The sequence below is a fragment of the Notamacropus eugenii genome, chromosome 5 (genome assembly GCF_028372415.1).
Source record: "Notamacropus eugenii isolate mMacEug1 chromosome 5, mMacEug1.pri_v2, whole genome shotgun sequence".
Classification (NCBI taxonomy): domain Eukaryota; kingdom Metazoa; phylum Chordata; class Mammalia; order Diprotodontia; family Macropodidae; genus Notamacropus; species Notamacropus eugenii.
In genome coordinates this window covers 254,741,258-254,766,027 of record NC_092876.1, presented here as the reverse complement: position 1 = coordinate 254,766,027, position 24,770 = coordinate 254,741,258, and the positions used below count along the sequence as shown (strand labels likewise).

Sequence of the window (24,770 nt, the reverse complement as noted above, 5' to 3'; positions counted from 1 at the left end):
ATATTTATTGACTGACTTGAAATACTAAATAATATTTTTTTATTTGTTGATTAGGGGAAAGTGGAATGGTCACAAGGAATAATAATTTTGTGACTGTGTAGAGGACGATGGATGGGAAAAGAGAGATTAGAGGTAGAGAGATAAATTAGGAGGGAATTGTAAGAGTCCAAGCAAGGAGTGATGGGGCCTGAAGGAGGGCAAAAGCTCTATAAGTCAATTGTTTTTCCAATACTTCTTAAATTCTAGATCTTTCTCTTTGTTGATGATTTCATATTTATCTTCTAGATAGCTTGTTTTTACATAGTTGTTTCCCTAACTAGATTGTGAGATTCTTGAGGGCAGGGACAATCTTTTTGCTTTTCTTTGTATCCTTAGCACTTGCACAGCGCCTAGCACATAGGAGTTTAATAAATGCTTATTGAATGATTGACTCTCATTTTAGTATTATGTGATCCTGGGTTCTTGAAGAGTTTAGGTCCTACAAAATTGAAAAGGCTATGAGTTTGGGTCTACTATCCAAGAATCAGACTTGCTAAGTTTGGAGCAACTCATCACCAAGTTGATTGTATAGTTATTCATTGGGGGACCATAGGAAAGAAGAAACACCATCTACTGAGTGTCATGATTAAAATTTAACAAAAGGGCAGATTGGGGCAAATCTCAAAGCAAGATAACATTTTAGGCCAAAGGCCCCAAGCAAAAGAACAATTCCCTTTAGATAGGTTTTTGGGAGTACAGAACAAAGAACAGAAAAGGATAGCTGAGATCATGGGATTTAGGGCAACATGATTGGTTACAAAACTGAGGTGCAGGAAACAATATGATTGGTTGGAAGTTTGGTAATGGGGTCCAGCAACAACCCTACCCTTTTCTCTCATAAGACTAAGAAGAGTTCTTTGTTTGTGTCCAGATGTGAGATAGAAGTCTAGGCATTTGGACAACAAAGCAGTATAATGTTAATGGGATTTAATATTAATGAGAGTTAAAGATCTTCCCTGCCCATTAATAGGCCTCAGGTGGAGCCCATTAAGGGAAACTTTTTTTTTGTAGGAAGGCCCACATCTTTTGTGAATTTCTAATGAGGCACTGGGTCACTAGGGTTGTGAACCCTCCCGTTCTGAAAAGTGTATACATATTCTGAGGTGAGGTTTTATTTCAGGGCTTACTCTTTGGAAGAAGGTTCATGTGCCAGATGAGACGCTGGGTAGCTCTTAAGGAGGCCCTCAGCTTTGAAAACCCAGATGTTGGTGCTTTTCTCTCTGGTAACTATGTATGTATGTAATCTTTAGACAGTTGTATCTGTCTGTTGATCTGTGATGTATATATTGCTTATGGTCAGACAGTTAGAGTCTCTGTCTGTTAGTCTTTATTTCTCTGCTTGTATTTTCTCTTTTGGTATATGTGATTAAAGAAGATTACTGACCCCTCAAAAGTTTCTTTCCTTTTAGAAAAGCAAATCTAAGGACCTGTGCTAGCAGGCCATCCTGGATGTGTCAGGGTGCTTGGTGCTACAAGCCTACATCTTTGAAGGATAGCTTGGTGGTATAAAGATATAAGATCTGACTCCTCTATACAGGAGAGTGGGGGACAGGGGCACAAGCAGGGTGGGGGGGAGGATGGAGGGGAGGGCATGGAGAGGAGAATGCAATCTGAGGTTGACACTCATGGGGAGGGAAAGGATCATAAGAGAATAGAAGTAATGGGGGTCAGGATAGGATGGAGGGAAATATAGTTAGTCCTATACAACACAACTAGTATGGAAATCTTTTGCAAAACTACACAGATTTGGCCTATATTGAATTGTTTGCCTTTCAAAGGGAAGGGGTGGGGAGGGAGGGAGCTAAAGGAGTTGGAACTCAAAGTGTTAGGATCAAATGTAATGTTCTTACCACTGGGAAATAAGAAATACAGGTTAAGGGGTCAAGAAAGCTATCTGGCCCTACAGGACAAAAGAGAAGATGGAGACAAGGGCAGAGAGGGAGGACAGAAGAGAGAGCAGATTGGTCACAGGGGCAATTAGAATGCTTGGGTTTGGGGGGGGAGGGGATAAAAGGGGAGAAAATTTGTAACCCAAAATGTTGTGAAAATAAATGTTAAAAGTTAAATAAAAAAAAAAATAAATAGAAAAAGTAAAAAAAAAAAAAAAAAAGATCTGACTCCTCTGTGTTCTCACACATTCCCAGTTAAATTCCTTGACTCAAGAATAGGTCAGTGATTAGTAGAGAGCTGGATTTCTAAAATTAACCCATTACAGGCCAGCTGAATTCTGAAATAAGTTCAGAGACAAAGAACTATGGCTTAAGCAGTTACAGAACAGAAGTAGTTATTGGACAAAATTAATTACTTGTAAATAGGATCAATAAATAAATGACACAGGGACAATCTTAATCTTCTCATAAGTAGGCCTGTACAACATACAGCCCATGGACCACTTGTGGCCCACCAAAGGATTTTGGGTAGCCCATGAAAAATGTAGAGGATGTAAAAGAAAGTAAAGATATAAGGAGTGCTTTGTGCACATCCTGCTTAATCAATCTTCTACTAGTCACTATTGAGACTCATATGTAAGTTGGTGGGTGGGTTGTCATTGTACTCTCTCTCCTGTTTGTTAGGTGACCCAGGACAAGCAACCACTTTCAGTGTGTCTCTAGTCTGAGAGGAGCTAGAGTCATATCTTTTTGCTGTGATTTTGGTCATTATGGTGTTGAACAGGGACAAAGTGGGTGCAGCCATGCACCAACACAGCTGAAGTCTGCTATGCAATGAGCAATAACAATGTAAGGGCTTTTTTCCCTCCCTCAATGCAGGGCCACCCTCCTGGTTACGAGTATCTGGTGCTCTCTCTCTAAGGTCAGACACTCAATTCAGTATTTCTTTGTATGTGACCAGTTGCTGTGGAGACCTTTTGGTTCTAATGTTAAAGTTTTTGGGGTGACTTTGTAAAATAGTGATAAAAAGAAATGGAAGATCAAATCAGAACAGAGAGTGTTTAATCCAGAATGGACAAATGGATCCTTGTTTACTTATGAGAGACAAAATATTGTGCCTTCTTTGATGAGAATTAATAAACATTCTGAAGGAATACAATCTTTGTTGCCATTTCGAATCAAAACATCCTGACTTAAGCAAATTGGACACCAATGAAAAACAAATTAAAGCATCCAAATTGTTGAAAAATCTCAGTGGGGAAAAATGGTTTTCCAAGAAAGTAAATTCCCAAAATGAGATGGCTGCTAGGGTTAGTTTTCAGATTTCTAAAAATTGCTGCTGCCTTGAAGTCTTTTACTGAAAGTGACTTCACAGAGAAATATTTGTAGTTTCTGAATTACGTCCCTCTTAGCAAAGTAATTTTTTTAACGTTAATGTTATTTCATTATATATAAAAATCTTACTAAGTGTAATCAATTGATATTAATTGAAATTTTCCTTTTTTTAAAAAAGTATGGCTTATTTTTAAAATAGTTTAATCTTTACTTGGAAAGTAAGGCACTAAAAACCTATCTGCATCCCAAGGAAGTTTAGTCTGTTTTAGTTTTGACCCCTACCTACTTCCAAGTTGTACAGGTCTGTCATAAGGATAGATAGATAGCAACCACACTAGCAAAATGAGAGATTCTTCTGTTAATGTCGCTCAGAAGCTATGACAGAGTGAAGGTTGAATTCATTTCCTTAAAGTATTCATATGTCAACAACTAGATGTGATAGTGTTTTTCTTAAATACTTTATTGTGTAAGGATGAAATAAGTTGCATATTTTTTCAGTAAAGAATGAAGGGGTGATTTTTAAATGAACTTTCTCAGAGAAACAATCTTAAAAGATCAAGTAATTTTTATTCAAACAATATGAGTTATAATGAACTTCAGTCACAAAATTTCATGATTTCTGTATGACTTTAATTATATTACTTTCAGTAAATTGGGCAATAGGTTGTCAGTAATTTCTTTGGAATTCTTCCAGTTTTAAAAAGTAATCAATAAATATGGAATACATGGGGAATAGAAGAAGGAACCAGTGGGATCTTTCTGTAGCAAGAGAATTTATTTCACTCAGTGTGATGAGAGGAAGGAAGTTAGTGTGCTAATTTATTTCTGTCTGTCTGTCTATCTAATCTATAATTCAATTTCCTTCTCCCTCCAGGGCTGAAAGTACAGTAATCACTCATGATCCAATCCCAATGCCGATTAATATGGAAGTTTTGACCTGCTCTCATATTCCATTCTCTGCCAATTGAATCCTGCTTAGGATTCATTGTGACCCTCCACTTTTAGGTACTCCCCAAAATAGTATTGAACTTGCAGAGACCTTGTTGGTTTTAGAACTATTGCTGCTTAGAATTCCCAAACCAAAGCAATCCACCAGCCTCAATCTCCCTCAGGGATTACATTTGTGTGCCACCAAGCCTGGTTAATTTGTAGTATAAAAAAAAAAAATTAAAGGCAGTATAATTGAAGAAAAAAATGAGTTCAAGTGCAATCATCAGACTATTTGGACATCTTGGAATATGTAGGTTGAAATATGGTGGAGATAAAATAATCTTCTAGAAGCTCAAGATTAAAGAAAATTTCAAAGCAACAAAGAAGTTTTGTGTAAAGAAGCAAATGAAGCAAGTGCTATCACCATTCAGGACTGGTGTAAGAGAACTCATAAAAGGCATAAGGTCATTGTCTCAATATAAGTACATCAAAGGAGCTAAAAAAGGAATAAATAAAAATGATCAAAAAAATGGAATGTCAGATTTAAGTGGCTCAAGAGAAGTGAATTTGAGATATCACTAAGAAAAATGACTGTTACATTGTAGTAAGAGATTAGATTTGAAAAAAAGGGAAAATTTTTCAAAAGAGCAAGGGCCATTGGAAGAGTGCAAGGACTAATTGAAAAGGAAATGTATGTTATAAAAAGAAAATGTTCCTACACATGAAGGAACAAGAGATCACAAAGTGACAATGTCTGAAACCATAACAACAAATATTATAGTCCAGTTAAAGATTTGACATAAGGAAAACGCCTATTATTTGAAACTAAATAAGGACTATTGATGTTCTGTCATGTGCTTTGTGCCCTCAGAGGCTCTAATCCTCAACTTTGTGTTGCTATACTCTTTTTTCATTTTTCAATTTAGATGCTATAAATACTTTATCTGGTCATGCCTTGAGACTGGTAGTGATTCAGATAAATCAATGGAAAGTTGCTAATTATAATCATTCCACAAAAGAAATATCTCTTAATCAAACACATAGTGATTAGCACCTCCTGTGTCCAAGCAGTACGTTGGCTGTTGGGATCAGAAAGATAAAAGTGAAACAAACAGTTCCTGAGCTCAAGGAGCTTCTAATCTATTATGGAAGACAAGATATACATATTTGAAAAGTATACACAAAATGAATACAAGATGAATTTGGGGGAAGACACTTGCACCTTTAGAGATGAAGTAATGTTTCTATAGAAATGAATGCCTTAGCTGAGCTTTGAGGGAAACAAGGGATTCTAAGACGTGATGATGAAGAAGAAGTGCATTTGGCTTATCAACTTTCATGGGTCTATGCAGTTGGCCTACAGATGACTCTGAAATCTACATATCTAAACTTTAGCTCTTTCCTGAGCTTCAGTCCTACATTTTCAAGTATCTGTTGGATATCTCCACTTAGATGTCCTATATATATACCAAATTCAATGTGTTCAGAACAGATTTAATTACTTTTCCTCCTAAATTCATTCTGCCTTCTATCTTCCCTTGTTCAGGTATGGGTAATACCACATTTCCAGATCCTTTGGTTTGCCCCTCAGAGTCATCTGTAGCACCAATGTGATGTTCACAGCACCTACAGTGGCCATGAATATCCCAGTGCAATTCAGAATTGTGAAATACAACAGACTCTCCACATGGAAGGCAGAACCAAAACATTTATTCAGACATCAGAAAGCCAAATCCATCATAGTAACAAAAATCTATCAACAGTAACAATGCAGAGGACAACACTATTCCCAAACCTTCCCCCTGCTAGGCTTCCCACAAACCAGTTCCATTAAACAAAATCACAAACAAGCTCTTTCATTCACATTAGCCAACTGCCATCTTGCCAGTCTCCTTCCTAGCTCTGATTGCTTTCTGACTCACTTTCTCTCAGCTCTGCCATAGCTCCGCCTGTTCCTGCTCCAACCCTTCAGCAAACTCCTCCCACCACAGGCTCTATGGGACTTAATAGGCCTATTAATGAATGGGAAAGATTTTCTCACTTAAATTACCATTACATCATCCTAGATTCTTTTTTTTTTTCACTATTCATATCTTATCAGTTGCCAAAACATCTTTTGATTCCTACCCAGTTCAGGACCTGATCACCTCTCTCCCCTCTTTTGAACTTTGAAACTTTTTCTCTAAAACAGTCCAGTTGTTAAATTGGATTATTCCAATCACCTCCCCTTGCTTTCTCCACAGTCCCCCTCTCTTCTTTCTAATCCATTTTCCACAGGGCTGCCAAATTGGTGATTCAGAGATTGATTTGTCATTTCTTTTCTCCAGAAATAGTGATTCCCTTTGCTTCTAACACACACACACACACACACACACACACACACACACACACACACTTTTTGGTTTGGCTCCACAAAACCTTCATGATGTTGCTGCAGCCTTTCTTTACAGACTCATTTTGCCCTATTTCACTCTCCTTCACTCATTCTTTATTCTGGCCTAACTGGCTCATTTGCCGTACTCCATGAACAGCATTCTGTTTTCTGTCTCTCTCCATGCAGAGTGCCCCCCCCATATTTTAATTATTCACTTCCTAGTACCCTTTAAACTCAAATCAGATTGGTCCTCCTGTAAGAAGTCCTTTCTGATTCTTCATTTGGCAGTGATTTTGTATTTTGTACATATCTGATATTAATTTATATGTGTATCTATTCTTTATCCTACTTGGATCTAAGTACCTTGAGGGTAAGAATAATTATGTGTTTGTCTTTGTATACTCATTACCTAACTTTGTACCTGACACTTAATAAATTGGTTGAATTTAATTTAATTAAAAACAGATTGGAAGTAATTTTAGCTTGAAAAGCAATGAAATAATATTCTAAGTCCAAATCATCTCCAGTCTTCCCCATAGCCTTGCAAATAGTAGGTGCTTGCTTAGAAAATGTTTGTTCAATGAAGAATTGGATTAATTAATTCTACCTACCCTTGTATTGAAAGGAAGAAATCAAGCATTTATTAAGCACATATTATTTGCCAAGTACTGTGCTAAGTGCTTTACAAATATTTCATTTGATCCCTATTTTATTATTATTATCCCTATTTTACAGTTGAGGAAACTGAAGAAAACAGGTTAAATGACTTGCTTAGGGTCACATAGCTAATAAGTGTCTGAGATTGGATCTGATCCAGGGTCACACAATTAGGACGTGTTTGAGTCAGGAATTCAGATCTTGCTTACTCCAGACCCAGCGCTCTATCTACTGTATTACCTAGCTGGCTTTCCATTGAACCATCTGATTCTCCTTTAGAGCTAAGGAAAAGGTAACTCCTTTTAAAAAAAAATGTAAAATTGAAAATTAAACCCCTTACCTCAACTTCAATATTTCAAGGATCTCTAATTTCAGCTTTGTGAATATTCCCTCTATCAAAGCAGATCTCAACCTCTTCATTACTTACTAATCAGTATTTGAGAATTTTTCTGGCCACAAAGATTCATTACCCTGGTAAAATTCTCATAATAAGTTTCTCTGAAATTAACTAGACTGGTCCTTACAGCAATAGATACATAGATCATTATCGAGTCTGTGAGGAGAAGAAAGTGAGGTTAGTCACCTTGCACAGCCCTCCCTCACTCAAATCAAAGTCAACTGCAAGTCATGTCATCATCTTGATGTCATGATCCTCTTCAAGAATGAAGGACAAACACAATCGAACCTGTACTTTCAGGCATTTCCAACTTGGTGGAAGGGCAGTATGGTATAGTGGGAAGAAGAGTCTATTTGAATCTTCCTTTTACTACTTATATCAGTTGGTTAAAATACATAACCTCTCTGGATCTGATGTTCTTCAAGTTACATTCTTTAAACTCATGATCATATACCTTGTCAGAACTTGTATCTTACTGAATCAGTATTTCAGAATCCAGGATCACTTTCACATCAGAGCAAGGCACAAGAATAAGATTTTAGTTAAGATAATAATTCCATAACCATCTAATTCATTAATAAATGATTTTTGGAATGGAAGCTTGTACAGTACTTGCTACATATGGGCTTTTAGGGAAATTATTATAATGATAACTTATTTTTATCTAGCAGTCATATGTGCAGAAGCAAAATAGTTAAGACAAGATGAAGGAAATTAAAAAATAAAACTCATGTGTTTAGCACAAAGTGAATTTTTCTTTAAATTTTATTTTGTAATAACTGTTTTATTCATAAAATTCTCTAGGATTTCAAATACTGAAGATCTAACCTATAATGCATATGCATTCTGTTTAAAACTATGGCCAAGGTACAGAGAAACTCAGTCAAAAAGTAAATTTCAGTCTGCTGAAATTCTGATGTGTACATAACACAACAAATAAAGACAGAAACATTGGTCCTATGGCCTTATTACAGTTTTGACTGGCTCTCTTTTGGTTACAAACAAGGAACAATTTCCAACCACAGAAAACCACACACTTTTATTGATTTGACATAAAGATGTTAAGGAAGAGATAGTTAGAATTTTTTTTCTTCCCTCCCCACCCCACCCATGACATGAATACTGTTTTAAGGCTTATTTTCATGAACTATATTATAAACCCAAACCTATTTCCAGTATTCATCACAATAAAACCCTCTGTTCATAGTTTCCTCCCCCCACCCCTAGTAACAGAGATTACCGAACGTTTTGTGAGAAAGAGCTAATTTTCTTTTCCTGAAGCTTGGAGGTCACTGGCAGATTGCATGCTAAAACTAAAGGCCCTGAATTGGGAAACTTATAGGGAAAAATAATGATGCTGAGAGTAAAGTATCTGAAATAGATCATGGATAGGGAAACGATGATTAATTATCTTCTTATGCCAATTAGGAACACCAAAAAATTGGGAAAGGATGGGTATGTCAGCAGTAACTTTAATTTTCTGATCAAGTAAAATTTATTTTGATGTAATTTGATGTTGTTTTAATTTAAGTTGATTTACCAGTTGGAGACTTGAATTTTCTGTTATTACTCATCTTGTTTTAATATATCTGAAATGCATTCTAAGTTGAAGTGATCTTTCTTTTAATAAATCATAGTTAACTTGACTTCACCTTTTTAATCTCATCAAAATTTTATAAACTAATACAAAACAATATTATGTTGTCTAAAAAAACATAGGGGTTTAGGTAACTATAAATTCAATGCAAGGCAAAGGGGAATCATGTTGCTCAGCTCTGCTCTTGTTAGGAGATAAATGGTCATCGTATTTTAGGATGGACATGTCCAGGTTATCAGAATAGCCAGAGCAGGGCAACAATACTATATGTGAAAGAAGTTTAGGGAAATAGGAGAAGGAACAGAATGGTCCCTTCCTATATTTGCCATCTTCCTACAGTCTGCTTTAGAATTGTTTCTTTGTCTCCACAACAGAATTATTAGACATGGGTTGAAATATCAAAAATGAAAGTTTAGTCAATGACAGGAAAAGCAAATGAACAAACTTCTGACATTTAGAACTACCTAAAAGTGGAATGAGCAGCCATAAGAAGTAATGTGTTTCCTTGAGGCCGAGACTAGATTACTATCTGTGGATTGTGGTAGAAATGTTTGAGTCAGACTAATGACCACAGAATCACAGCCTTTGAGTTGATAGGCCTCAGTTGATATATAGTCTGTTGTAAATCCTTTTATAACACAGCTGACAAATGGCTATGTAGCCCTTATCTGAAGATGTTTGATTAGAGAGAGAAACTATTATTTCCTAAGGCAAACACATTACTACTTTCCACTATCTCTAATTATGTATAAGGGATCTTTTTTGCAATTTATTTTGCTGTCCTGTTTTGATAGATTTTTTTTTGAACTTTGACATAATGTGTTTTCTCATTGGTCCCTTAAAAGGAAGCACATTGGTGAGGTTCCATGAGCTCTGGTTTTGAGTATATATTGAACTTTGAAATGCCTCAAAACAGGGATAACTTTCTGGAGTTTCAGGAGTAAGAAGTACAACATGTAGAATAATTTGGTCTTCTCTGAAGGAGATTTTACTCTTACTGTTCCTTCACTAACGAGGTCACATCTGGATCCTGTATGGTTTTGAGCACCACAATTATGTAAAGACAATGACAAACTGGAGTGTGCCTAGAAAATGATACCAGGATTATTACAGAGAAAGAAACTGTACTAGAAAGACCAATTAAAAGGGATTGAAGTGTTTAGCTCTACAAAGTTAAGACACATGGGGGATTATAGTCTTTCCAAATATTTTAAGGGTTGTCATAAGAAGAATGGATAGATTTTTTTTTTTGCTTGAATGAAAGAGGGTTAACTTCAGAATAATAAGCAGAAGTTGAAGAGAGGTAGATTTGGAGTAGATAGAAGGAAAAACTTCTTGCAATTAGAAATGTTCAGAAAGCGGCTGACTTCTCCATTATATGAGAGGTTTATGACCTCTTTTCAGAGGTATTTTGTAGGGGATGCCTATTCAGGCAAAAGTTGGACTCAACGATCTCTGGGTTCTTCAAACTATGAAGGTCTGTGATTCTATACTTCCCTTCTTGTTAAATGCATTTATACTTCCATTTATAAATATATAAATATACTTCCATATATAAATGCAATATACTTCCATTTATAAATATATAAATATACTTCCATATATAAATACAATATACTTCCATTTAAAAAAAAAAACATTTTATGTCAGCCAGGCATTGTGTAAAGATTTACAGGGCACAAATATATTAAAGAACTCTCTTAAGATTACCACCTTAAGGTGAAATTTCAGAATTACTTTTTTATCAAACATTGGTCTCCTGGAGAATACAGACTGCCCTGGGTGCCTCCATGTTGGAGGTGTTGATTTAAATAATCAAAGGGAAATAAAGAGGACATAAATGCAAATTTCCATTTTGCATCATTTTAAAATTTATTCTATGAAGCTCATACACTGTAACTCTCAGACTCTTTTGTCTAATGATTTCTCTCAAATGTTGTTATTTTAGATTTTTAATGAAAGCAATCTAAAAGAAATGATTGCCTTAACTCTGTCATTCACTAATTGCTATGTGTCCTGGGTTTAAAAATGGAAATTTTATTCAAAGTATTTTTAAGTTTCTGAGTCACATGTGCTCTCTTATTGCCACATATAAAATTCTTACCTCCATAATTGTTCAATCGCCTTTTAAAACTTTAGATTTTTTATTTCATGTCTGAAATACATGCATTAGTACTCAAATCACTGTTGTGGTGCTGTCATTTATTTTATTCCTAGAGACATTTTAAAGTGTTTTACATAATATCTTGCTTTTTGAAATTATCTTCATTTTAGAAAAAATTCAACATATATTGATTTTAAAAGTCATCTTTGTCAGTGAGAGTCTAATTGTTGAAATCAAGATATCTTTTATAACATTTCTTAACAAAAAACATTAGCAAATATCTTAAATATAAATATTAACATTTGCTAATATTTTGTTATTAAATGTCCTAAATTTCCATCATAACATCACATATGTATTCACCTGGTTGAAAAAGGAAAAACAGTATTGATAACTGCCAGTGTCAACACAATGGGGTGAGGAAGGAACACCCTGCAACCCTCCTAAATTCATGTCCAAACAACCTTACAACAATGTCTCAGATAAAGTTTTGGAGTAGGGAAGCAACTTATCAGCCTAGGAAAGCTTGGAGCCTCACCAGTTAAGGTTTGTTTCACTGAGGTAGGAAGGGAGTATGCTCAGCAAGCATCAGGGGCAGGTCACAACCCAGCAGGCTTGCAGGAAGTCCCTTGGGCCTGGGCAAAACCTCACCCCCCCTACTGTAAACTAGAGACAAGACCAGAACCCCAAAGCAAAGCAGCGCTCCTTGTGGACCAGCAGCATAGCAAGATGCTACCCTTAGGGCAGGCCATCAGCAAGGCTCAACACCCCATTGCAGGCCATCAGTGAGGTCCTGCCTCCAGTATAAGCCAGCAGGGAGGCCCTACACCCAGTGAAAGCCAGCAGCAAGGCCCTAGCCTCATTTCAAGAACAGAGCCCAACTGTTATATAAAAATACAAAGTCTCAAAATATCAGAAAAAATGAGCAAAAACCAAACTGACTATAGAAAGTTACTATGGTAGCATGGAGGATCAAAGCACAAACTTAGAGGAAGGCAATTAGATCAAAATGACTAGTTGCAAAACTACAAAGGAAAATGTAAATAGTCTCAGCCCCTCCTCCTGAAGAACTCATGAAATCACTGATAAAGAATTTTAAAAATGAAATAAGAAATCTAAAATAAAATTGGGGAAAAGAACTGAGAGTAAGGCAAGAGAATCATGAAAAAAAGGTCAACATCCAGTCATAAAAATGGGAAAAAAAATGTTTAAAAAATCACTGAAGAAAACAACTCCTCAAAAAGTAGAACCAGCCAAATGGAAAAGAAGGTACAAAAGCTCACTAAAGAAAATAACTCCTTAAAAATTAGAATTGGGCAAGTGGAAGCTAGTGACTCCACAAGACAACAAAATATGATAAAACAAAATCAAAAGGAGGAAAATATTAAAGAAAATGTGAAATTTCTCATTGGAAAAACAATTGACCAGGAAAATAAGTCCAAGAGAGATTGATAAAATAGAAATTAAGAAATTCATTAAACTAATAAAACTAAAGTTGGATTTATGGAAAAACCCCAATAAAATTGATAAACTATTGTTTAATTAAAAAGGAGAGAAAATCAAATTATGAGTATCAAAAATGAAAGCAGTGAATTCACCTCAAATGAAGAAGAAATTAAAACAATTACTTTTCCCATTTATATGACAACAAATTTGACAATTTAAATGAAATAGATGATTATTTAAAAAATATAAATTGCTCAGATCAACAGAAAAGGAAATAGAATGCTTAAATGACCCCATCTTAGAAAAAGAAATTGAACAAGCCACCAATAAACTCCCTAAGAAAAAATCCATAGGTCCAGATGGATTTACAAGTTAATTCTAACAAACATTTAAAAAACAATTAATCTCAATGCCATATAATATATTTGGAAAAACAGGTGAAAGGGTCCTACAATATTACTTTTATGACAACAATATGGTACTGATACCTAAACCAAGAAAAGTAAAACAAGAAAAATAAAACTATATGTATAGACCATTTCCCTAATGAATACTGAAGTAAAAATTTAAATAAAATAGTAGAAAGAGGATTATAGGAATATATCACAAGGATAATACACTCTGACCTGGTGGAATTTATGACATGAATGCAGGATTGGTTGAATATTAGGAAAACTATCAATATAATTGACCATAATCAATAACAAAACCAACACAAATCATATGATTTTATCTCAACAGATGCAGAAATGGCTTTTGAGAAAATATAGCAGCTCTTCATATTGAAAATAGCAGAGAGCATAGGAATAAATGGAGCTTTCCTAAAAATCATAAGTAATATCTATTTAAAACCTCAGTAAGCATTATCTGTAATTGGGATAAGCTAGAAGAATTTTCAATAAAATAAAGGGTGATGCAAGGATATCCATTGTCACCACTATTATTCAATATTGTAGCTGTAATGATGAGAGAAGAAAAAGAAATTGAAGGAATTAGAATAGGCAATTTAAAAAAAACTATCACTCTTTCTGATGATATAATAGTATACTTAGAGAATCCTAGAGAATCAACTAAAAATTAGTTGAAATAACTAATAACTTTAACAAAATTGCAAGATATAAAATAAAAGCACATAAACCATCAGTATTTCTGTATATTATCCACAAAGTCTAGCAGCAAGAAATAGAAAAAGGAATTCCTTTAAAATTACTATGAACAACATAAAATACTTGAGAGTCTACTTGCCAAGATCAATCCAAGAACTATATGAATATAATTGCAAAGCACTTCACACATAAATACAGTCAAATCTTAACAATTAGAAAATATCAATGGTTCATGGGTAGCCCAAAACAATATAATGAAGTGACAATTCCATCTAAATTAATCTACTTATTCTATGCCACACCCACCAAACTACCAAAAATTATTTTATAGAGATAGAAAAAAATAATAAAAAATTCATCTGGAAGAACAAAAGTTCAAGAATATCAAGGGAAGGAATGAAAAAACATGTGAAAGAAGGTAGCCTAACCTCCCTGCCTTCCTTCTTTCCTTCTTTTTTTGTTTTCTTTGAGTTTTTCTTCCACAAAATGACTAATACAGAATTGTTTTACATGATCACACATGTATGATCTACATCAGATTATTTACCATGTCAGGTAGAGGTTAGGGAAGGAAGAGTGTGATTGAATCTGAAATTCAAAAATTAAAAACCAAAAGCAACATAAATGTTAGAAATTTCTTTTACATGTAATTAGGGAAAAATAAAATATTAAAAAGGAAAAAATATCAGTGAAACTTACATTATTAAGGTCCCATGTGTGACTTACTTGGCATCATAATCAGTTTGATAGTTTTTTCATTCATCCAAATGATCTGTTGCTCTTGAATCATATAGATTGTTAAGTAGCTCAATGAATAGAGTGCTGCACCTGTAATCAGGAAGACCTGAGTTCAAATGTTACCTCAGATACTTCCTAGAAATATGACTCTGGGTAAGTCACTAATCCCTTGCCTTAGTTTCCTCATCTGTCAAAAATAAGGATAACAATATCACCTACCTCCCAAGGTTTTGTAAGGAGAAAATGAGATTACATTAAATATTAAAACGCTATATAAATGCTACTTATTATTATATGATAGTCATCTCTCTATTTTATATGGGGGAAGTCATTTTGAAATATATTTTGCCATGTTGTTTGGTTAACTCCTTTTTGCTTTGACTAAGTTTGTCCTCTGATTATCCAAGTTTTTGGCTGAACAGGTTCTGGTATTTGATTGTAATGGAATGCTACTGTGTTATAAGAAATGATAAGCTTGGTGGTCTTAGAAAAATATGGAAAGACTTGCATCATACAATGAAGAGTGAAAAGAACATAACCAGGAGAACATGGTATAGAGAAACAGCAATATTATTTTAAGAATGACTTTGAACAGACTGGACTTCCTGGAGCCAGGATAATGGAGTAAGCAGTAAATCACTCACCCGTGAATAACCATAGAATAGAGCCTCCCAAACAAAGCCTGGAACAATAGAACCAGCAAAAAGATAATGTGAAACAATCTTTTAGAACAAGAAACTTGGAGGATCAGTAAGAAAGGACCATCTCACTCAAGGGAAAGGGGAGTGCAGTCCAGGATGGGAAGCACCTCAGCAAGCCAGCAAGAGATCCTGAGCCCCAGTGTGGTGGAGCAGACAAACACCAATGCAAGGATACCCCATGTGCCTTAGCATAGCCAAGGAAAGCAGTAGACTCCAGTAGCCAGACCTTCACATGCTTCAGAATAACCTTGGGCAAGGAGGTAGATGCCAACTTTAGTGGTACTTAAGCAAATAGGAAGCTACCAACCAATACTGGTCCTGCCATGTGTTAGTGTAGCCTTGGGTAAACGGGCAGCCTCCAGAGGGTAGACCACCATGCGCTTCAGTGTAGCTGCTGGGAAACACAGAAACACCCCAATGGGTCTTGGCACACACCAGACACCATGAATAGGAGCCCAGCTTAGCACGAGATAAGCTGCCAAAACCCTATGGCCTCCAGCAGCACCAACCAACCCCTACTCCACCTTGTCAGCACAGTACCAGATATGAGTTCCCCATGGGCCTCAGGGCATCATCAGTGCAGCATCAGGTAAACAGCCAATACCTGCAGTCACTAGCAAAAGAAATCTGAGACAGTGCTGCTTCTGCCTTGGGGTGCAGAGCTCAAATTTGAAAGAAAAGGAAAAGGCCTGAAAAGATGAACAAAAAACAACAACAAACAAGTCTGACCATAGAAAGTTATTATGATGACAGGGAAGACCAATACGCAAATTGAGAAGAGGACAGCAATGTCAAAACATCTGTGGGCAAAACCTCAAAGTAAAGCAGAAACTGGTCTCTAGCCCAGAAATAACTCATGGAAGAGCTAAAAAAAGAGTCTTAAAAATCATAGAAGAGAGGTAAAAGAAAAAAATGGGAAAAAATGAGACTGATGCAAGAGAATTCTGAAAAAAGAGTTAACCACTTGAAAACTGCTTAAAAAGTAGGATTGGCCTAATGGAAAAGGAGGTACAAAAATTCACTGAAGAAAAGAGTTCCTTAAAGAGGCCAAATGGAAAAGAAAACATAAAAGCTAATTGAGGAAAACAACACCTTAAAAGTTAGAATTGGGCAAGTAGAAGCTAATGACTCTATGAGACATCAAGAATCAAATGAAAAAAGGAAGAAAATCTAAAATGCCTCATTGGAAAAAGAACTGACCTGGAAAATAGATCCAGGAGAGGTAATATCAGAATCATTGGACTACCTGAAAGCCATAATTAGAAGGATCTGGACAGCATCTTTCAGGAAATTAGCAAGGAAAACTGCATTGACGTTCTGAAAGGAAAAATACTATACAAGGCCAGAAAGAAACAATTCAAATATTGGGAAGTGAAGTCACAATCAGGATCATGCAGGACTTGGCAGCTGCAGCATTAAAGTACTGGAGGTTGTGGAACATGATATTCTGGGAGGCAAGGGAATTATGACTACAACAAGAATCACTTACCTGGCAAAATTAAGAATAATACATGAAGGAAAATAAATGATAATTCAACAAATAGAAGGATTTAAAGGTTTCATAAGGAGAAGATCAAAACTAAACCAAAACTTGACCTCCAATATCAACACCCAAGAGAACCATAAACAGGTAAAAAGGGAAAAGAGAACATAAGAGATTCAATAGAGGTAAACTACATTCCTATATGAGATGACACTTGCAATTCCTAAAAAAATTGCATCATTAATTGTACAGATAGAAGGCATAATATACATATACAATAATAATATGTACATACATTTATATATATATGTGTGTATATATATATATATATATATATACACACACATACAGAGAAGGTACAGGTATGTGAATTTGAGAGAATGACATAAAAATGTTAAAGGATGAGAAAGAGGAGTACATTGGGTAGAGCAGGAAGGGAGAAGTAGAATAGGGTGAATTATTTCACAAGAAAAGGTGCGAAAGACCTATTACAATAGAGAGGAAAATGGGAGGGTAGGCAATGAGTATCATGTGAACCTTACTTTCATCAGTATTGGCTCAAAGAAGAAATCATATACACAATCAGTTGAACATAGAAATCCTTACCTGGCAGGGACGTAGGAGGGGAGAAGATCAAGAAGTGTCAAGTGTCTGAGGTGAGATTTGAATTCAGGTCCTCCTGACTCTTGCACTGGTGCTCTAGCCACTGCACCACCTAGCTTCCCCCTACGGATTAAATAAAAGAAGGGAGAACAGATAGGAAGATACTGAGAATCCACCTCAGAGTCAAGATGACCTGGGTTCCATTTCTGATTCTGACACATACTATTACTGTAGGCAAATCACTTAACTTCTCAGTATTCTAGGCAAATCTCTAAGACAGCAAATTGTAGAGACAATGCCAATCTGCATTATTAGAGTGAGTTTCCTCACCTGGGATTTCTATATTACTCAGTCCCTGTCCTTATTCCTAGAGAGAATTCCAGTAGGATTAGAAGCAAAATCAGTTATTACAATATGTTCCTTTCCCTGACAAATTTTCACGGTTCTATTTTTAGCTTCTCTGAAACAAAAATCAAAGCTAGCCATTAAGGCAGAAATGTAACATCCTTTATGTTTCTCTCTAAAGATTTTCCCTCAGCCAGAACTATGGCCAAAAGACAATCAAACTGTACAAAACCTTTTATCCAGAAATGCCACTACTACGTCTGTATCCCAAAGAGATCATAAAAGGGAAAGGACCTACATGTGCAAAAATATCTATACTATCTCTCTCTCTCTCTCTCTCTCTCTCTATATATATATATATATATATACATATACATATACATATATATGTATATATGTATATACATATATATATGTACATTCATGGAGGAAAATATTGGAAATTCAGGTGATGCCCATCAATTGTTGTGATATATGAATGTAATATGTTGTGATATATGAATGTAATACAATACTATTGTGCAATGATAAATGATGAACATGTTGTGATATATGAATGTAATAGAATTCTATAGTGCAATAATAAATGATGAACAGGCAGATTTCAGAAAAAACCTGGAAAGACTTGTACAAACTGATGCAATGTGAAATGAGCAGACAGGAAAACACTGTCCAAAGTATCAACAACATTATGGGATGATCAACTACGAAGGGCCTGGCTCTTCTCAGCAACACTATGATCCAAGACAAGTACAAAGGATTCATGGAAAAAAATGTTGTCCATATCCAGATAGAGAACTAATGAACTCTGAATGAAGCTGAAGCATATTTTTTCACTTTCTTCTTTCTAATTTTTTCCTTTTATCTGTTTTTTCTTCCACCACTGTGATGAATATGGAAATACGTTTCATATGATAACACATGTAAAACTGTATCAAATTGCCTACTATTTTCAGAAGAGGGGTGGGGAGGAAGAAAAATTTAAAACTCAAGATATTATAAAAATGAATGCTAAAAATTTTCTTGATATATAATTGGGGAAAAATAAAATTTAAAACAAAAAAAAGGAGTGAATAAGTCATTTAATTAATTATAAAGGACATGTGAAGGAAAACACTATCACCATACAGAGAAAGAACTGGTAAATAAAAGTATGTATAGAACAATTTTACACACACATGCACACAGTTCGTATTTGTGTCTAATGGTAGTCATCTTTAGTGTGGGCATGGGGAAGGAATACAAAAAGAAAAAAGAAATTTACATGACAATCTTATTATATGGTTAAAAGAAATATCAAGTTGTACTTAATAGATTTTCAGTTTCATTTACAATCCTTTTTTATTATACTGTTATAGAATTGTTTTTTCCATAAATTAAAAATTAAATAAAAAATTTTTTTTTAAAAAGGAAACAGTGTTAGCTTTGAGTGTATGCCGATGCCTCAAAACTTGGATAGCTTTTTGATTGTCTTGGGATGAGGAGTTCTACATATAGAATCATTCCAGCCAGAACATAGGAGTGTTAGTCCCACCGAAAATTGTGTATAGTTTTGTGAGCATGCTAGCTTTGGAGAAAAAAAAATGATGCATGATTATTTAGTGATTGGTGATAAGAAATAAATTTAATGTTATACATGTTATGCATACTAAATTCCATTGGTTTAGGGCTCTCCTCTAATAAGGAGTAGAGAGGAGAGAGCTTCAGTTTTCTCTGAGTTGTTGAAGTCTATGAATTCTCTTTGGTTTTTACAGTAGCTACAGAGAGAATTCTTCACTCTTAATTCCTTCCTTTATTCTTTAGAGAGAAGATTGGGGATCCAATCTTACTTCTGGTTCCTGAAGGAAAAAGATTCTGGGAAGAAGCCTGTGTGAAAGGAGCTGGCAGGCTCCATCATGTCCCTATATCCAATTTGCTAACGTTAGAGACTTTGGAGAACTTCCTTTTAGGTGTCAGGCTTTTTCCCTCTGTGATTGAGCTGAGTTACTTCATTCTCAGTGGGAGACCTAATTCACTCTTCGATTGTCCAGTGTATTATATCCTATGTAAACTTTGCCTGATTTCTACTTTTTTTTTTTTGCTGCGATTTTCATAAATGAGTTTTTTTTTTATTTGTCATATGCATGTTCATTGTGTAACTGGTATTTAGTGGGAAGGGAGTTAAGTCTTATATATAAAGTTTGGGGTCCTGCTTCTCCACAATTGATGGAATAATGAGCACAAGTTAGCTTGAACCTGAAGACCATATCCACTAGACTAACAATTTTTAAATGAGCAGATAGATGTAATTCTAGTCTAGGTATAATTCTAGTTTGAGGAAAGCAAACTGATTAGCTTCTTGTCCCACCTTTTTGCTTCTCTTTCTGACAGAGTTTCCCTTGGAGCAGATTGTGAGGAGAAGAGGATATAAATTTCTTTTCTGCCTCCTTTCAGGCCACCTAATGACACCTCCTTGCTACATGTGGAATTGAGCTCTTGCCACACGTGCATACATGCACATCTATCTATCTGTCTGTCTATCTAGGCATTGCATTATAATTATCAGTTTTAGTACTATAGTTCAAAATATGGGTATCACATATGACAGAAAAGGATAATTGATAGGTTACATATAATATCAAGAGGTTGAAGGGTAGGGTTCAATATATTTATCTAACTTTTTCTGTAGTAAAAACAGTCTTTTGGTCACTATAATTTTGGATTGAAAGAACAACTCCGACAGAACCAGGAGATTAGGTAAGCCCAAGGGAGCATATTGGAGTTAATTACGCTTAACTAATGACTACTTAGCCACCTTTAACACTCCACTTCATGATTTTTTCCCTTCTCCGAGCAACTTTGAATTAAGTACCATACTTTTTGCACTTAATTTTTATTCTTATTGCTGTGGAAATTGTGTCTTTCCAATTAGATTGTGAACTTCTCAAGGGACCAAAGAAATTCACTTTCTTCCATCTCTCTTCCCTAGCACTGGTACCTCCTCAAGTAGTTGTTTGGTTGATTCACCCAATTTAGTTCAACAAACATTTATGAAATGCCTCCTATGTGCAAGTTATTGTGCTGGGCACTGGGGATACAAAAACCAAAAAGATCCCCAAACATTTCTTGTCTTCAAGAAGCTCTCATTCTACTAGAGGAATAAACACATACCCAGATAAGAAATGCAAGAAATTTGAGGAAGGAGAGAGCATTCATAACTGGAGTTGGATCATAGAAGCCTTTCTGAGAAGAGAAGGTAACACTTGAATTTGGGTCTTGAAGATGGAGGTGAAAAGGGATTTCTTGATAAACATTATAAACTTGATAGACATTTTATTTACATAAGCACCTATTACCTTTACAAAGAGATGCCCTCATGGGTGCTGGCCTATCAGTTAGTCAGTTCTAGACAGTAGTCAATCAGATATAAAGTATGCAGGACTAGAGATTGGGGAGATCAGTCCTTATCACTCTGAGTTTCTACCCAGAATGATCCATTCAATCCATGAGAGAGAAGAGTTTGTAGGACAAAACCATTTGTGAAAGGGGATGAAGAGTCAAAGTAGTACTCATTTTAAAATAATTAAGAATTTAGATGAGAAACATTTGAGAGTAAATGTATCTTCTGGGTGAAATGGTCTGTTAACACAGGTAAATCTTTAATTCTACTGATTCTCTCTAAATAACATTTTATCTTACATACATTTAATATTTTTTTAAATTATACATAAACAAAAATTTTAACACTCATTTAAAAAAAATTTTGTTTCTAAATCTCTTCCTCCCTACATCCCTCTTCCATCTCCTCTTTGAGAATATAAGCAATTTGATATAGATTGTACATGTACAGGGATGCAGAACATTTAGACATTAGCCATGTTTTAAGAGAAAATGCAGATCAAAAAAAAAACATTCCAAGAATAATAAAGTAAAAAATGTATCCTTCAGTTTGCATTCAGGCTTCATCAGTTCTTTCTTATTAGGAGGTGGATAGCATTTTTTCATCATAAGTCCTCTGGAACTGTCTTAGATCATTGTATTGCTCTGAATAGCTAAATCATTCACAGTTTTTCCAACAAACATTGTACTGTGTATTGTGTAAAATGTTCTGATTTTTCTCATTTTTCTTTGCATGAATTCATGTAAATCTTCCTCTGTTTTTCTGAAACATCCTGCTCATTATTTCTTTTAGTTCAATAGTATTTCATCACAATCATATACCACAGCTTGTTCAACCGACACCCAAGTGTGTATCCTTCAATTTCCAAGTTTTTGCTACCGAAAAAGAACTGCTATAATTATTTTTGACCAAATTTGTCCATTTCCCTTTTCTTTGATGTCTTTGGGATACAAACCTAACAGTGATATTGATAAATCAAAGGATATAAACAGTTTTATAACCCTTTGGGCATAGTTACAAGTTGCTCTCTAGAATGGTTGGATCAGTTCACAACTCCACCAATAATACATTGGTTTTATTCATTTGTTTCACTCATGTCTGACTTTGTGTACCTATTTGGGATTTTCTTGGCAAAGTTATATAGTGGTTTGTCATTTCCTTGTCCAGCTTATTTTATAGATAGTGAAACTGAGGCAAATAGAATTAAGTGACTGTCCAGGATCACACAGTTAGTGAGTATCTAAGGTCACATTTGAACTCAGGTCTTCCTGACTGAAGACTTGGGACTCTTTCAGTAGACAGATCAGTGGATAGGCACAATCTCACTGCCCCAAACAGTGCATTAGTATTTGAATTCTACTACATCCTCTCCCACATTTATCATTTTCCTTTCTGTCATATTAGTCAATATGATAACTGTGGGGTGATGATTTAAAATTGTTTTAATTTGCCTTTCTCTAATCAATGGTGATTTAGAACATTTTTTAAATTTTTTTAATGTTTATTTATTTATTTTTAGTTTTCAACATTTATTTCACAAAATTTTGAGTTCCAAATTTTCTCCCCATCTCTCTCTCTCTCCACCCCATAATGCCTTTCATTCTGAGTGCTCCTTCCCTCAATATGCCCTCCCTTCTATCACACCCCTCCCTTCCCTTATCCCCATCTTCTTTCTTTTCTTGTAGGGCAAGATAGATTTCTATGCCCCATTACCTGCATTGCTTATTTAGCAGCTATATGCAAGAATAACTCTCAACATTTGTTCCTAATTCTAGAATTCCAACTTGTCTCCTTTTCTCCCTCCCCACCTTTCCTTACTGAGAAGGCAAACAATTCAATATATGCTATATATGTGTAGTTTTACAAAAGACTTTCATAATAGTCATGTTGTGTAAGACTGACTATATTTCCTTCCATCTTATCCTGCCTCCCATTTATTCTATTGTCTCTTTTGACCTTGTCCCTCTCCAAAAGTGTTTACTTCTAATTACTCCCTCCTCCCATTAGCCCTCCTTTCCATCATCCACCCCACCTCACTTGTCCCTTACTCCCCTACTTTCCTGTAGTGTAAGATAGATTTTCATAGCAAATTGAGTGAGCATGTGATTCCCTCCTTAAGCCAAATGTGATGAGAGTAAGCTTCACTTTTTCTCTCTCACCTTCCCCCTTCTTCTCTCAATTGAAAAAGCTTTCCATTGCCTCTTTCATGAGATATAATTTGCCCCATTCCATTTTTCCTTTTCTCCTCCCAATATATTCCTCTCTCACCCCATAATTTGATTTTGTTAGATATCATCCCTTCCTATTTAACTCACCCTGTGCTGTGTGTGTGTGTGTTGTGTGTGTGTGTGTATTCTATCCAACCACTCAAATACTGAGAAACATTTCAAGAGTTGCAAATATTATCTTTCCATGTAGGAATGTAAACAGTTCAACTTTAGAAAGTCCTTTATGATTTCTCTTTCCTATTTACCTTTTGATGTTTCTCTTGATTCTTGTTTGAAAGTCAAATTTTCTATTCAGTTCTGGTCTTTTCATCAAGAATGCTTGAAAATTCCTCTTTTTCATTGAATGATCATTGTCCTCTGATTCTAGAATATCAGGGCAATTTTCCTTGATAATTTCATGAAAGATGATAACTAGACTTACTTTTTTGTTCATGGCTGTCAGGTAGTTCCATAATTTTTTTATATTATGTCTCCTGGATCTATTTTCCAGGTCAGTTGTTTAAGGTGTCATTTTCTTCAGCATTTTTTGAGTCTCCTTTAGCAAGCTCTTGACTTGCTTTTCATGATTTTCTTAAATCACTCTCATTTCTCTTCTCAATTTTTCCTCCACCTCTCTTACTTGATTTTCAAAATCCTTTTGAATTCTTCCATGGCCTGAGACTCTTGCATGCTTATTTTGATGGCTTTGCATGCAGAAGCCTTGACTTTTAGGTTTTCCTATGATCATATGCATTGTCTTCCTCATCTGAAAGGATGGAAGAAAATATCTGTTCACCAAAAAAGTAGCCTCCTATAGTCTTATTTTTTCCCCTTTTTGGGGCATTTTTGGAGCTAGTTACTTGACTTTTGAGTCCTCTGTCAAAAGGAATGTATACTCTGGGGACCTGTAAGTTCTTGGTTCCTCCAAAGTGGCACAATCAAGGGAGATGAGTCTACTGCTCTCCTGTCCTGTGCTCTGTTCTGTAAGCAGGATTCCCTCTTCAGAGCCTCCACTAACCAGCACTCCTCCTTAACCTAGGACTGCTTCTCAGGGTCGAGATCCAGATGAGGTGCTCAATTCCCTCAGATTCTTTAAGCCAAGTGTTCCAAAACTGGATGCTGCTGCTGGAGGAGCCAAACCGCATTCCCTTTTCTCCCCAAAACTTTCTCACTGACCTTTGAAGCTGTCTTTGGCCTTTGTGGGTTGAGAAATCTGGGAATTGCTGCTGCCATTGGCACCCTGAGGCCTGCTCTAGTCCTGTTCCTTCTGCTCCGTGTGGTGGTCAAGCTCTAAGCCCAGAGCATTAGATCTTTCCAGGCTATCTTGGGCTAGAAATCTCTTTCACTCTGTCATTTTGTGGCTTCTGCTGCTCTATAATGTGTTTAGAGTTATTTTTTACAGGTATTTTATGGGCTGTGGGGGGAGGTTACTTCAGGTCT

The 24,770-nt window shown here is 35.5% G+C and overlaps 1 long non-coding RNA gene across 2 annotated transcripts in view; it reads right to left on the bottom strand.

The window, feature by feature from the left end:
• Positions 1 to 24,770, bottom strand: part of LOC140505977 (uncharacterized) — a 79,290-nt gene that overhangs the window by 14,230 nt on the left and 40,290 nt on the right. For both annotated transcript variants that reach the window (XR_011967721.1, XR_011967722.1), the window contains 2 exons: positions 17,403 to 17,522; positions 14,601 to 14,702 (listed from right to left, as the gene is read on the bottom strand). This is a non-coding gene — a long non-coding RNA (uncharacterized lncRNA). The remainder of the gene's footprint in view (positions 1 to 14,600; positions 14,703 to 17,402; positions 17,523 to 24,770) is intronic.